The sequence below is a fragment of the Zingiber officinale genome, chromosome 11A, assembly GCF_018446385.1.
Source record: "Zingiber officinale cultivar Zhangliang chromosome 11A, Zo_v1.1, whole genome shotgun sequence".
Taxonomy (NCBI): Eukaryota; Viridiplantae; Streptophyta; class Magnoliopsida; order Zingiberales; family Zingiberaceae; genus Zingiber; species Zingiber officinale.
In genome coordinates this window covers 38928403-38943561 of record NC_056006.1, presented here as the reverse complement: position 1 = coordinate 38943561, position 15159 = coordinate 38928403, and the positions used below count along the sequence as shown (strand labels likewise).

Below are 15159 nucleotides of genomic sequence, written 5' to 3'. Positions count from 1 at the left end.
CCCAGATGCTCGGCCTGTCATGCAAAGAAAGAGGATCAGCACAGAACAAAATCAAATCATCAAGGAAGAAGTGACTAGACTAATGGAAGCCGGCTACATCAGGGAGGTGCAATTCCCCAGTTGGTTGGCTAATGTTGTCCTGGTTTCTAAACCAGGAAACAAATGGAGGGTATGTATTGACTTCCGTGATCTTAACAAGGCCTGTCCAAAGGATTATTATACATTGCTCCGGATCGATCAATTGGTAGATTCTATGGCTGAATATGAATATATTTCTATGCTGGACGCCTATCAGGGCTATCATCAGGTCCCTCTCGCTAAGGAGGATCAAGAGAAGGTTAGTTTTATAGCATCTGAAGGTACTTATTGTTATAATGTTATGCCGTTTGGACTAAAAAATGCAGGGGCAACTTATCAAAGACTTATGAATATGGTCTTCCTGAAACAGATTGGAATAAATATGGAAGTATATGTTGATGATATCTTAATTAAGTCTCTTCAGGCTACTGATCTCTACAGGGATGTAGAAGAAACTTGTGGAATATTGAGGCAATATGGTCTTAAGTTGAACCCGGGCAAATGTCTGTTTGGAGCCAAAGGGGGAAAGTTCTTGGGCTATATGGTGTCCAAGCGGGGAATAGAGGCCAACCCAAGCAAAGTCAAAGCACTTCAAAACATGGAGCCACCACGCAACATGAGGGAAGCTCAAAGACTCAACGGCCGAATCACAGTCTTGTCCAGATTCATTTCAAGATCGGTCGATTGTAGCTTTCATTTCTTCAAAATACTACGGAAGGCTAACAAATTTCAATGGGATGAAGAATGTGACAAAACTTTCCAAGAATTAAAAGACTACTTGTCCACCCTTCCTGTGTTGGCTAAACCCGTAGTAAGAGAAACTTTATGGGTGTATCTGTCAGCTAATGAAAATGTTTAGGCTCGGTGTTAGTTAGACAGGAAGGGAAAGAGCAAAGACCTGTATATTTTTCCAGTCATTTATTAAAAGGAGCCGAGTGTAGATATACTACACTCGAAAAATGTTGGGTTTTTCGGGCCGTAAAAATTGCTTTTTGCGTTGAGGATGTTGGAGTGTATACTGAAAGCCTAAGCTTTGTAAACATTTATTATGAATAAAGAATCACATTTGGTCTAATTGTCTACATTTGTTTGTAGTTGTTCATTTAATTTATATTGTAGATAACATAGTATGTGGTGTCACATACAGAAGATGATGTTATCAGTACCTTATAAATTATAAATAGTAGCTCACGACCAAAATGGAAAAGGAACAAACCATTAGAAGGTCGTAGTGTAATTAGCTATTAGTTTATATTGACTATATAATTACACTAGTACACTCAGAGTGTATTGAGTAGGACCATTTGAGGTCGTTTCTTTTATACTGACTTTATAAAGGAACAAAGACCTCAGTTATTATGGAAGTGTGTGCTCTTAATCCTAATATAATAACAAGCACATATATTTGATATTTATTTCTTTAATTTATCAATGGGTGAGATTTAGTTCGTTGAATCAATAAACCCGATAAGTTGGGAAATGGTATCACTTATAGTGTGTGTTGTTGATTATAGAAGGAAACTGTGTCCTAGAGATACTAGGTTGATAATGTCCTCAAGAGGAGCTCATAAAGATTGTCATGTTAAACCCTGCAGGTGGACTTAGTCCGACATGACAATAAGGTTGAGTGGTACTACTCTTGGACTTAGATATTAATTAAATGAGTTGTCAGTAACTCACTTAATTAGTGGACATTCGATATCTTAAACACAGGGAGACTAACACACTCATAATAAGAAGGAGCCCAAAAATGTAATTTGGGATTGGTGCGGTAGTTCAATGATAGTTCTCTAGTGGAATGAATTATCATTGATAAAATTAAGTTGTGTGTTCGGGGCGAACACGGGATGCTTAATTTTATCGGGAGACCAAAACCAATTCCTCCTCTCGGTCCCTATCGTAGCCTCTTATTTATAGAGTTCTATACCCACCTTCTATACCCACCCAATAGGGGCCGGCCAAGCTAGCTTGGGAACCAAGCTAGGGCCGGCCTAGGTATATTATTGGGTGGCCGGCCCTAGCTTGAACCCAAGCTAGTGGGGGCCGGCCAAATTAAATTAAAAAGGGATTTTAATTTTAATTTTTATTATTATGTGGAAGATATAATTTAAAGAGAATTAAAATTAAAATATCTCTCTTGTAAAAGATCTACAAAAGATTAAAGAAAGAGATTAGATCTCTTTCCTTATTTGTAGATTGGAGAGATGTTTTATTTTTTCTTTAAAAATTATTCACATGTTGATAAAATTAAAATTATAGAAATTTCCTTTTATCAACCATGAAGAGATTTTAAAGAGAAATTTTATTTTTTAAAATTTCCGGAAACAAATTAGGAAGTTTTAATTGTTGATTAAAACTTGTCCAATTTGTTCTCCAATGATGTGGCCGGCCATTGAAGATTGATTTGGAAAATTTATTTTATTTTTCTAAATTAAATCATGTCAAGGAAATTGAGGAAATTTTATTGTAATTAAATTTCCTAATTTGCCTAGGCCAAGGAATATAAAAGAAGGGGTGAGGGTGCCTTCATGAGAGACAACCTCTATTATTTTCTCTCCCTCTTTTGTTCCTTGGTGTGGCCGGCCATCCTCTCCTTCTCTTCCTCTTGTGGTGGCCGAACCTCTCTCCCTTCCTTGGAGCTCTTGTGGTGGCCGGATACTACTTGGAGAAGAAGAAGAAGAAGGAGAAAAAGCTAGCATCTCTTGGAGCTTGGTTAGTATTTTGGTTTTCTTCTTTGGTGAAGTTCTTCCTTTGTGGCCGAACCTTGCTTGGAGGAGAAGAAGGTGGTTGGTGGTTTCTCATCTCGGTAGATCGTTGCCCACACAACGTCCGAGGTTAGAAGAGGAATACGCTAGAAGATCAAGAGGTTTTTCTACAAGGTATAACTAGTAATTTTTATTTCCGCATCATGCTAGTTATTTTTGGAAATAATACCAAATACAAGAGGCTTACGTTCTAGTATTTCGAATATATTTTTCAATGTTTTGTTCTTTTGTTTTCTTTCTTTTCCTTGTGATTTGATTGTTCTCTTTGGTTAACCTAAAGTTATTTTAGGAAATTAAATATTAGCTTTCTATTAAAGGTTTTGTCTAGTCGGTGGTGGTTGCTCCCATATCCAAGAAGGTCATGTGCCTCGCCACGTCAGTACTGGGAACCTTTTATGGAAATTAATATTTAATGGAATTAATAACTTAAGGAGACTTGGGTCGAACGTGTTAAGTTCCGCAGGAGATCCAAGTCAAAACCTAAAAAAACAAATAGATTAAGTTTTGGATCAAACGTGTTAAGTTCCGCAGGCGATCCAAAATTTAATTTAAAAGAACACATGGTAGCTAGGAAAAGGTTCAGACCTTTGTACAAAATTTTGTACAGTGGAACCTCTAGGTTTTCCGAGTAGCAACCAACAGAGGAAACCCCGAAACCCCGCCACCGGATCCGTACGAAGAATAAAATTTTGTAAAACTTTCACGTACGAGTTTCTAATCAAGATCTAAACTAGATCTACAAAGAAGAAGAGCGTTACCCTTGATGCGAAGCCCTTCACTTAATCCCTCTCGCACAAAGTTCGCCGGATCTCAAGAGTATCAAGGTAGATACTCCTCTATATGTATCCACACAAGCAAGAGATGGAGAAACCTAACACAAAGGTGTGCTAGCACCTTTGTAAAGTTCGACCAAGGGTGGAGGAGGAGAGGAAGAGAAGAGAGCTTGAGGAAGAAGATGAGAGTTACAACTCAAAGCACATAATTGCACTAATTATCTCATCAAAAGTGGCCAGCCACTTTAAGAGGGAATGTAACCTCCATGGAATGCCAAGAGTCACAACTCTTGGTAACTCCCATGAGGTGGCATCCCACTTAAGCAACCATGATGATGTGAAGCATCATCATTGGCCCACTTCATGCCAATTCACCAATGAGGTGGCAAATGGTCAAGTCAAAATTGACCCTTCATCTTCCTCTCAAGTCAAGTCAAGTCAAACTTGACCACTTCTCTCCCTAGGTTGATCAAATCTAACCATTGGATCAAGTCAAATTTAATTTAATGAATCTCTAATTGAATTAAATTAATTCAATGAGTCTAAGTCCAAATTAGACTCATCTAAAACATGAACCAAATTGAGTCCAACTCAATTAGCCTACTTTGGATTACTCTTAATCCAATTGGGTTCATCACATGAACCTAATCCTTTAGGTTCATCAAATGAACCTAATCTCCATCTAATTTCGCTTTGTGTGTGACCCTATAGGTTCTTGTAACGTTGGCAATGCTCTTAAACTCTTTTAGAAGCATAACTAATGAGTGGTATCTAGCAACACATCATTACTACCCAAGTTACAAGAATGTTGAGATCCAACATCACCTTGTGACTACTAATTGTAACTCCTCACAATATATAACATTGTCCTTCTATCCTAGACATCTAGATTGATCAATATGAGGCATAGACCGTGTCATCCTCTAATCAATCTAAATCTTGAATCCCAAGTAGACTCACTCAATCAAATGAGTTCAATATCTCATATTGACTCATTTGGGCATGGCCATGCACTTAGTGGTCTCACTCTATCAAGAATATCGATGTTACTCCCGTCATATAGGAGGGATAGATCCTATCTACATCACTCACATCCCTCCGCATAATTTATTACATACCCAGTAATCGCCTTTATAGTCCACCCAGTTACGGGTGACGTTTGACGAAGCCAAAGTACGTAACTCTTTATGTAGGGATCCATGGTGACTTCAGGTCCAAGGACTAGTAGTCACACTAATAGCCACATGAGAAAGTATATGACACTCATATAATGATCCATGATACTTTCTCATGGTGGGTCATTTAGTATACATTCTCCAATGCATACCCATGTGTCAAATTGATATCTCCATATCCATGACTTGTGAGATCAAGTCATCGAGTTGATCTTCATGCTAGTCTCGTCGTATTAACATTGTCCCTGAATGTTAATACTCAACTAGGAATGATTAAGAGTAGTGTTCCCTATATCATCTCACCATCGATTCAACCAATCGATTGATATAGGTAAGAACCTTCTACTCAAGGACGTTATTATACTTAGTTATTTGGTACCAATACAAGTATAATAATCAAAACAAATGCCTTTATTTATATATAGAAGAATATGATACAATGAGTCCAGACAACAATCATCAAATGATTGGCTCTAGGGCTCTAACTAACAATCTCCCACTAGTACTAGTGCCAATCAGTGTAGGCTCTAAGGCCTAATGACCTAGTGTGACCATCATGCTTTCTCTGTGTCAAAGCCTTGGTTAAGGGATATACGATGTTAGCCTATTTGGGTACTCTGTAAATCTTCACATCTCCTCTATCGATGATCTCTCGAATGAGATGGAAGCGCCGTAGTATGTGTTTGGTCCGCTGGTGTGAGCGAGGTTCCTTACCCTACGCAATTGCTCCATTGTTGTCACAATAGAGCTCAATAGGGTCAGCGATGCTAGGAACCACCCCAAGTTCAGTGATGAACTTACGGATCCAAACTGCCTCCTTTGCTGCTTCTGATGCAGCAATATACTCGGCCTCTGTTGTAGAATTAGCTACTGTGTCCTGCTTTGAACTCTTCCAGCTCACAACACCACCATTTATGTAAAACATGAACCCTGACTGCGATCGATAATCATCCTGGTCGGTCTGGAAGCTGGCATCACAGTAACCCTTTACAGCTAGCTCGTCATCGCCTCCATATATCAAGAAATATTCTTTAGTCCTTCTCAAGTACTTAAGAATATTCTTAACCGCTATCCAGTGACTTTCACCTGGATCTGATTGGTATCTGCTCGTCATGCTCAAAGCATACGAGACATCAGGATGAGTACATAGCGTGGCATATATGATAGATCCTATGGCTGAGGCATAAGGGATCTGATCCATGCGGTCTCTCTCCTCTCTAGAAGAGGGACCTTGAGTCTTCAAAAGACTCATGCCATGTGACATCAGTAGAAATCCCTTCTTGGAGTTCTGCATGGCAAACCGTAGGAGTACCTTGTCAATATATGTACTCTGACTTAGGCCAAGCAATCGCTTAGATCTATCTCTATAGATCTGTATGCATAGAATGTGGGATGCTTCACCTAAGTCCTTCATTGAGAAACAAGTCCCTAGCAAAGGGATGTCTTTCCCAATGAGTAGTATGTCATCCACATACAATATAAGGAAGACAACTGTGCTCCCAACAACCTTCTTGTAGACACAAGGTTCATCTTCATTCTTGATGAAACCAAACTGTTTGATTGCATCATCGAATCGAAGATTCCAGCTCCGAGAAGCTTGCTTTAGTCCATAAATGGACTTATGTAGCTTGCATACTCTGCCAGTATGTTGTGGATCTACAAAACCCTCAGGTTGTGTCATGTACACATCCTCGAGTAGGTTTCTATTCAGAAATGCGATTTTGACATCCATGTGCCAGATCTCATAATCATGGTACGCTGCAATAGCAAGCATGATCCGAATGGACTTAAACATCGCTACTAGAGAAAAAGTTTCATCATAGTCAATACCATGAATTTGCTTGAAACCTTTAGCTACCAAGCGATCCTTATAAATAAGTTCATCCATGTCAATCTTTCTCTTAAAGACCCACTTGCACCCAATGGGTTTGACCCCTTCAGGTGGATCAATCAAAGTCCATACTTGGTTGGTGTACATGGATTCCATCTCGGATCTCATGACCTCTAGCCATTTCTCGGAATCTGAACTCATCACAGCTTCCTGATAAGAGGTAGGCTCATCCTCAATGAGCACAACGTCATCATGGTTAGACAAGAGAAATAAGTATCTCTCAGGCTGACGACGTACCCTATCAGATCTGCGAAGAGGTAGGTCTACTTGAACTGGTTGTGGTTCCTCAACTCTTTGTGGAACAACATCATCCACAACACTCTGTGGTTCCAGTTCAACTTCCATCGAGGCTTCTGTACTATGTCCACATCTTCAACTTCTTCAAGATCGAACGTACTCCCACCAGTTTTTCTAGAAACAAAATCCCTTTCTAGAAATACCCCAGTCTTAGCCACAACTATCTTGTGTTGACTGGGAATGTAGAAGTGATATCCCTTCGTTTCCTTGGGATATCCAATAAAATAGCACTTATCGGATTTGTGTCCCAGTTTGTCCAAGACTTGACGTCGAACGTAAGCCTCACAATCCCAAATTCTCATAAAAGACACTTGGGCATCTCTCCCAGTCCATATCCTATATGGTGTCTTTATTACAGCCTTAGATGGAACTCGGTTGAGAATGAAGGCTGCTGTATCTAGAGCATAGCCCCAAAGATACATAGGAAGATCTGTGTGACTCATCATAGACCATACCATATCTCATAAGGTACGATTTCTCCTTTCAGATACATTGTGGTGTTCCAGGAGGAGTGAGTTGAGATAGAATCTCACACTCATCTAGATAGTCACGAAACTCATGGCTAAGGTATTCACCACCTCGATCTGATCGAAGTATCTTAATACTCTTGCCAAGCTAGTTTTGTACTTCATTCTTGAATTCTTTGAATTTTTCAAAGGATTCTAACTTATGTGTCATCAAATACACATAGCCATATCTACTGAAGTCATCAGTAAATGTAATGAAGTACCTATAACCACCTCTAGCAGTGACATTGAAAGGGTCACATACATCACTATGTATAAGACCTAACAAGTCAGTCGCTCTCTCACTGTGTCCACTAAAGGGAGTCTTGGTCATCTTGCCTAGAAGGCATGACTCACATGTCTCATATGATTCAAAATCAAATGAGTCCAGCAAACCATCTTTATGGAGCTGGGATAAGCGTTTGTCATTTATATGACCTAAGCGACAGTGTCATAGATAGGTTTGGTTCATGTCATTTGACTTGAACCTCTTGGTACTTATGTTATAGATAGGGTTCTCAAGGTCTAGAATATAGAGTCCGTCATCAAAGGTGCACTACAATAGAACATATCATTTAAATAAACTGAACAACATTTGTTCTTTATTATAAATGAAAAACCTTTCTTGTCCAAACAAGAAACTGAAATTATGTTCTTAGTTAAAGCAGACACATAACAACATTCATCTAATTCTAATACAATCCCAGAAGGCAGAGATAGATGATAAGTTCCAACAACAACAGCAGCAACCCGTGCTCCATTGCCTACGCGTAGGTCTATCTTGCCCTTCGTCAATGCTCTGCTATTTCTCAACGCTTGTACATTAGTACAAATATGAGAACCACATCCGGTATCTAATACCCACGATGAAGAAATAGATAGGTTGACTTCTATAACATGTATACCTGAAGTAGAAATCTTATTTCTCTTCTTCTTAAGATCTTCCATGTATCCTGTGCAGTTCCTCTTCCAGTGCCCTACTTGTTCTTGATACAATTGACGAAGATGTTCAACCATATCATAAGCACCCATCAACTCGTGTTTCTTCTGAAGCTCAGAGTTCATGGTTGCGAGCATGTGACAAGACACATCTAATGCGTCATCTTGATGCTTCTTGTAAGTATCTCGGTCAGCTCGTGCGGCAGTGGTAGGAGGTGCCTCCGGAATAGGCTGCTCCAGAACGTACAGTTTACGTTCCTGTTTGAGAACAATTCTCAGATTCCAGTACCAGTCTAGGAAATTAGCTCCGTTGAGCTTGTCCTTCTTAAGGATAGAACGCAGGGAGAAAGAGTTCGTATTTGACGTCATGGCAATCTACAACAGAAAAATGCATAAAAAATAAATAAATATCATATTCTATTAATCATTTAATTAGGCCTTTTAATTAAATGATACTCCCACTGAATTATAGAACTTTTGTAGAATCAAGTCATGGATGTGGTCAAACCACACTTACTCGATTCCAACCAACTAGATATAATTCTTGTGGGACAAGATCCACATCATACTACGCCTTGAGTTAGCTTTGGCTAAATCACCCAAGACTTAGTATGATCGGTAGGTAACTAATTACCAATTAAATCTCTATGCAACTCTTGTTTATAGGATCAAGATCCGCATTTATATTAAAACTCGAGTTAGCTTTGGCTAATATGCCCAAGAGTTAATATAAACGTGATTTTGACCTATCTACCAACCATTGGAAAAATGTCTATAGTTAAACTCGATCCTATTGAGTTAACTAGTTACTCAATCTAATTGAGTTGTACTCACCCATGCGTTGATAGGCGGGACCAAAATTGTCCCTCCGTACCCTACCAAGATAATATGTGTTGCTCTGCTTTGGCAGATTCAACAACAACATGTGATCGAGGTAGTGATAGGTATCACGGCATGATAGGCATTACGAGTTGATGCGATTGAGATCTAATCTAATCGACGAGGTGTATCATATACGTGATTTAGATCTAATCTAATCGTTAGGGCGCATCATGTACGCGATTTAGATCTAATCTAATCGTTAAGGCGCTAATTAATTACTATTCTAGCATGCATCACATATACACACACAAGCAATTAATTAAATATTTTGTGATTAGTCATGGCCCTAATACGATCTTCTCAAGCCAATGAGAAGATCGGATGGTCAACCTAAGGTCAACAACTTCTCAAGCTCTTTCCTTTGACCACCTTGTGTTGCTCGCGCCCTCCTCGTAACTCCGTCTCGAGTGGACCTTCCACCGCTCTAATTTTGTACATTACAATTTTGAAACTCGAGTTACATTCGAGTCTAAAAACTATTTTACAATAGGAATATAAAATAGAGGAAGACACAACGCGCAGGTCGCGAATCAAGTACAACACGCACAAACACAAAATGGCACCACTACAACAAAAACATTAAAAGACAACAGTTAAAAACCGTTGTCGTAGGCCCTTTAAACCGTTGTAATTGACAGTGTTGTTAAAAGTGGCGGGCTACGACAATGGTTTTTAACCGTTATCTTTGAATGAAAAGAAAATAGTTTTGCAACGGTTTTAAACCGTTGTCTTTGAATGAAAAAACAACGGTTTAAAACCGTTGTTAATTAGAGCATTTTTCTGCAAGTTACAATTGTTTTTGGGGCTACGACAATGGTTTTTAACCGTTGTCTTTGAGGGTTATAGACAACAATAATGGTTTTAAACCGTTGTCTTTTAAATTATTATCTTTTAATACCAATATATCATATTTCAATTTAAATATATAATAAAGAATCATAATCAAAAAAGAATATTCCCACATCAATATCATTCAAAATGTTTGTTATACAAGAATTACAATCATAAAAGAAGAAACATATCTCATGTTCAAATAAAATTTATCCCAATACAAATAAATAAATAAACTCTATTTACAACTAATGAACAATAGCCAAAAGACTAGAAACTTTTAATGGTGGTTCATGCCATGTAGGATTGCACTTAATTATTATCAACCCAAGTTCCATCACAATCTTCAACTTGTAGGATTTCATTGGAGTCCTCTTTCTCACTTGCTTATTTTTTCATACCAACCTTTTCCTATATGAAGTTGGTGCCGAAGACTTGATAAGGTGCTTGGATGAGAATGTGAAGGGAGACGAGGAGGCAAGCCAAGCCAACCTTGAGGGAAAAGGTCACCCTGTCTGTGTCCTCTCTGGCAAACTCCCACACTTCCATTATCAATTTCCTCATTGGTATCGTGGCTTTGCCATTATGATCCTTGGTAGATTTCTTCATGCTTTATGATTTTGGTGTTGCGTTTGGCGGCAAACAAATGTCAATCTGAATAACCTTTCTTTCTGTTCATTGTAGTTCTACATGTAAGAAAACAGCATCGATAACACAGGTATAGATGAAAATTTAAAAAATAAAAGTCTATCTATATATCTTACCTGAAGAATAGGGTGATTGTTGATGTATATGAAGCTAGCTCTTTGTTGGTGCTGAAATGAGTGAATGGAGAGATCGACATCAGAGAGCATTTAAAGAGAATTGGTAGATGAGATCATGGTAGTGCATCATTATTCTATTGATTGACAATAGTTCAAGGGAAAATCTAACATGTAAATATAGTTATATAAAGAAGCTATTGTAAAACTTACTTGAGTCAAATTACTAACTTGGATATTGAACCTTTGAATGACTGCAATAACGTTCCTCTTTGGCACTGTAGCTTCTTCAATAAGGCTACTTGTTATATATCTATTTAAATACACACTTTAAAATTTAAACAATGTTAAATAAGGTCCAACGCATTATAAACCAAAAATTATAACAAGTATGAGGTCAAAAAAACATTGAACAACAGACATAAATCTTAAATGAGTTTCATATGCTAAATAAACTCCATCAAGAAGCTACTACTTGATTAAAGGATAAAGTTTCTAGTCTTAGTGAAAGTGCAGGCTCAACTTGCAACTTTAATCAACTTATTCAAGCAATAGCGATACAACTTAATCAAGGGCTTCATGTAACTCCCACTAGTGGTTGATTCTTAATCAACAGTTATTATCTCAAAGGAGGGATAAGGGATTCTCGGATAAATCTGTTGTATCATTGCAGAAACTAAGCTCTGATAGGTCTTGTTTCACCATCAAGTTTCTGGAAACAAAATAAAACCATTAGTGTGTTTAAGAAAACAAAGATTTCTAATCTACTTATCTGTCAAGCACCCAAGAGGTATGAGCTTCATCAAGACTAATAATCTGTGAATAAAGTCAATAGGAGATGAAGGACTACGATTAAGGGCACTTTCAAAGAGAAACAATTATAATGTCAAGTAGAGGGAAAAATATAGAATTAAGTATTCAAATTATACAGTAGCCCAACACAAGTGACACAATTGACTTCTTCCGAGACAATTAAGATATTAACAGACTTATTTTGCACTCATTTCTATCTCAAGAATGTTCCATTAAGAGGGAAAAAGCTAAACTAGATGCAAACTAACCTTTCCATTCGTCATTGCAAGTATTTCTTTGATCCGCTCGATCTCTATGACCAGAAAAATGAGAAGGCAATTAGAAATAATCATAAGAAATCTGATACATAAAGGAGTATAAAGGAATCTGACAATATTTACTCACATTGGAAGAATAAATTATATCATTGAATTATAGCACTAGAAAAACATGCTAATTACATCAATTTTCAATCTCTAAAGTCAACACAAGGATGTGCTTACCAACCTAGAACCACTGGTATCAATTCAAAATTAAATTATGAAAAATAAAATAAATGGGGAAAAATTGATATATGCCAAATATGATTCAATTGATTTAAATTATGTTCTCGGTATCAATTAACTGGATGAGTAAATTGATTATAATCCATTGATATATCATAAGTAGTGATATTTTTTGATATGTGATGTTTTAATGATTGATATTAAATTCCTATTATCCAAATAAGTAAAACATAAGTTTTTAAACTAAAGTGTAGTAGGAAAAAAAACATATTGCAAAAGCTCTAGGAAAGTGTCTACTTTAGAACTTGTATATGAATAGAGAGGCATGCGATTACAAATGAAAGGACAGTAGTCAGTTCTATCTCATTTACTTGTGTAGTGCCTCGCCATAATTGAATTATCATGAAAACCTCCAGATCATTCAAAAAGCACATAAGATAAACAAGTCTTACCAACCACATCATTACAGAAAATGGAGCTTTTACCATAAAATGGTGCATGCAGAGTCAATTTACATCATGAAGGGAGATAAACAGCATTTATTGGCATCCTTTAAATCCACTACTAAAAGGAGATGTTTGATGTTTTTCCCATGAGTGGGACAAGTGAAACAGGAGAACAACAAAGAAAGCACATAGCATATGGTAAGGAACAAAGAACCTGAACATCACTTCCTACCACCACCTCTTAACAAGACACTCAGCAAGTAGAACTACCACATCATGGGGATTGATCCACCAGCAGCCACAATTTGCTGCTCCAGCTACCATACAAAATTTTAGTATAAGATTCATGGCATTACCAAGAATACCTCCAACCAAAGCTACATGATCATTACCTTAAATAAAGTTTCCAACTTGTTCTTCACCAGAAAATACTCCTGCTTAAGTTGCTAGAGACATGTGAGGCATCTACACAAACAAATTTTTTGACAGCAAGTCACTAGATGATTCAAATTGAGTGACAATGAAGACAAACTAACCCTTCGTGGTCCATTTCCTCACAGTAATTGTGGAAGGCCATGCAGACAATTTTAACCCTTTGGGCACCAATGCTGCAAGGCGAAGGAAAAAAAGGGATTTTGAATCAGTTGCAAGTATCATCTTGTTACTAGCTAGTTTCCATGAGCAAAAGCCAAATCTTGAGGATTTAAAGCATATCTGCTTTAAAAATGAAGAAGGAGGAAGAAAACAAAGAATGAAAACCTGGCACTGCTACCTTTGAACTGGTGAACATGGGCATCCACTTTCTTAAAGTCCACAACCTGCTGATCTCTTGAAAAAGTGTGCAAAATCCAGAAGGGTAAATCCAAAGACCAAGCCATATGTAATGAATGGAACAGGAGTAGGGTTTCGAAGCAGATCACTCACAGGGTCCTGGTCTTCATCATACCTCATGTAAGAGCAGAGATGTGAAGTCAAGATATCTCCTTTGTAGGTTAGTTCGCCTGTTATTTAGCCCTCGCTGTCACCCTGCGATCGTTCTTCCCAGCTGTTGCTACTCCTGCGCGGCTCCGGTGAGTGAGAGATTTTGAGAAAAGAGGGATGGAAATGCTTAGGGATCGAGAAGGTAAAGGGGGGAATGCAGCGGCAAAAAACTTTCGGGGAGAGGGAAAGAAAAAAAGCTGCGGCAAAAATTGGCGAAGGGGAAAAAATGGCGAAGGAAAAAAACACCGGTATTCAATATCACTTAATAGACAACGGTTTTCAAAAACCGTTGTCGTAATTCCAAAAAAGCGCACAAAGACAACAGTTTTCAAAAACTGTTGTCGTAGCCTTTAAAAACCGTTGTCGTAGCTCCAAAAAGCATAAATAGACAACGGTTTTAGAAACCGTTATCGTAGGTAAAAAAAACTGCTAAAAGACAACGGTTTTTGTTAAAATCGTTGTTAAAAGGAAAAACAACAATGATTTGACATAAAACCGTTGTCGTTTCAGTGTTGTTACATGAGGATTTTGTTGTAGTACACGCAGGCCATATTATGAATTATAACACAATTTTTCCAATCTAATTGGGTCTTTTGGGCCATGACTATCACAAAATAATACATAATTCTAAATTATGTTATTTCTATAAATTTCTGTAAATTTTCCATAATTTTTACAATTTTTATGAGTAAAAAATTCCCGGCAGTCCCGTTTAGCGATTTTCGGGCGCAATCGCGGAACGAAGCCCCTTGCGGGGTCAGGGGCAGCACCCCTACCCGCGATATAACCATCGCGAGTGTTCCTTAGCGATCCTATAGCGCCTTAGCCCACTGTCCCGAAACAATTTGGGGCGAAACTTTGTCGTTTCGAAAAGATCTTCTCGGTAGTCGAAGTCTACAAGTGTCTAAACACATGTGCTTCGCTTCTACGAGAAAAATACCCATAAAATCTATACAAATCACAAATATACAGAAACTTAAATTTTTGTCATAAAAACAAAAACAAAACTCGTACACGCTTTGCACGTGGCTCTGATACCACTGTTGGGTTTTTCGGGCCGCAACAATCTCATTTTGCATTGCGGAAACCCCGAAACCCCGCCACCGGATCCGTGCGAAGAATAAAATTTTGTAAAACTTTCGCATACAAGTTTCTAATCAAGATCTAAACTATATCAACAAAGAAGAAGAGTGTTACCCTTGATGCGAAGCCCTTCGCTTAATCCCGCTCGTCCAAAGTTCGCCGAATTTCAAGAGTATCAAGGTAGATACTCCTCTATGTGTATCCACACAAGCAAGAGATGGAGAAACCTAACACAAAGGTGTGCTAGCACCTTTGTAAGGTTCAGCCAAGGGTGGAGGAGGAGAGGGAGAGAAGAGAGCTTGAGGAAGAAGATGAGAGTTACATCTCAAAGCACACAATTGCACTAACTATCTCATCAAAAGTGGCCGGCCACGTTAAGAGGGAATGTAACCTCCATGGAATGCCAAGAGTCACAACTCTTGGTAACTCCCATGAGGTGGCATCCCACTTAAG

At 38.1% G+C, this 15159-nt stretch overlaps 1 pseudogene; it reads right to left on the bottom strand.

Annotated features, from left to right (window-relative positions):
- Positions 1-12777: 12777 nt before the first annotated feature.
- On the bottom strand, positions 12778-13583 carry LOC122031352 (annotated as a pseudogene).
- Positions 13584-15159: the final 1576 nt, after the last annotated feature.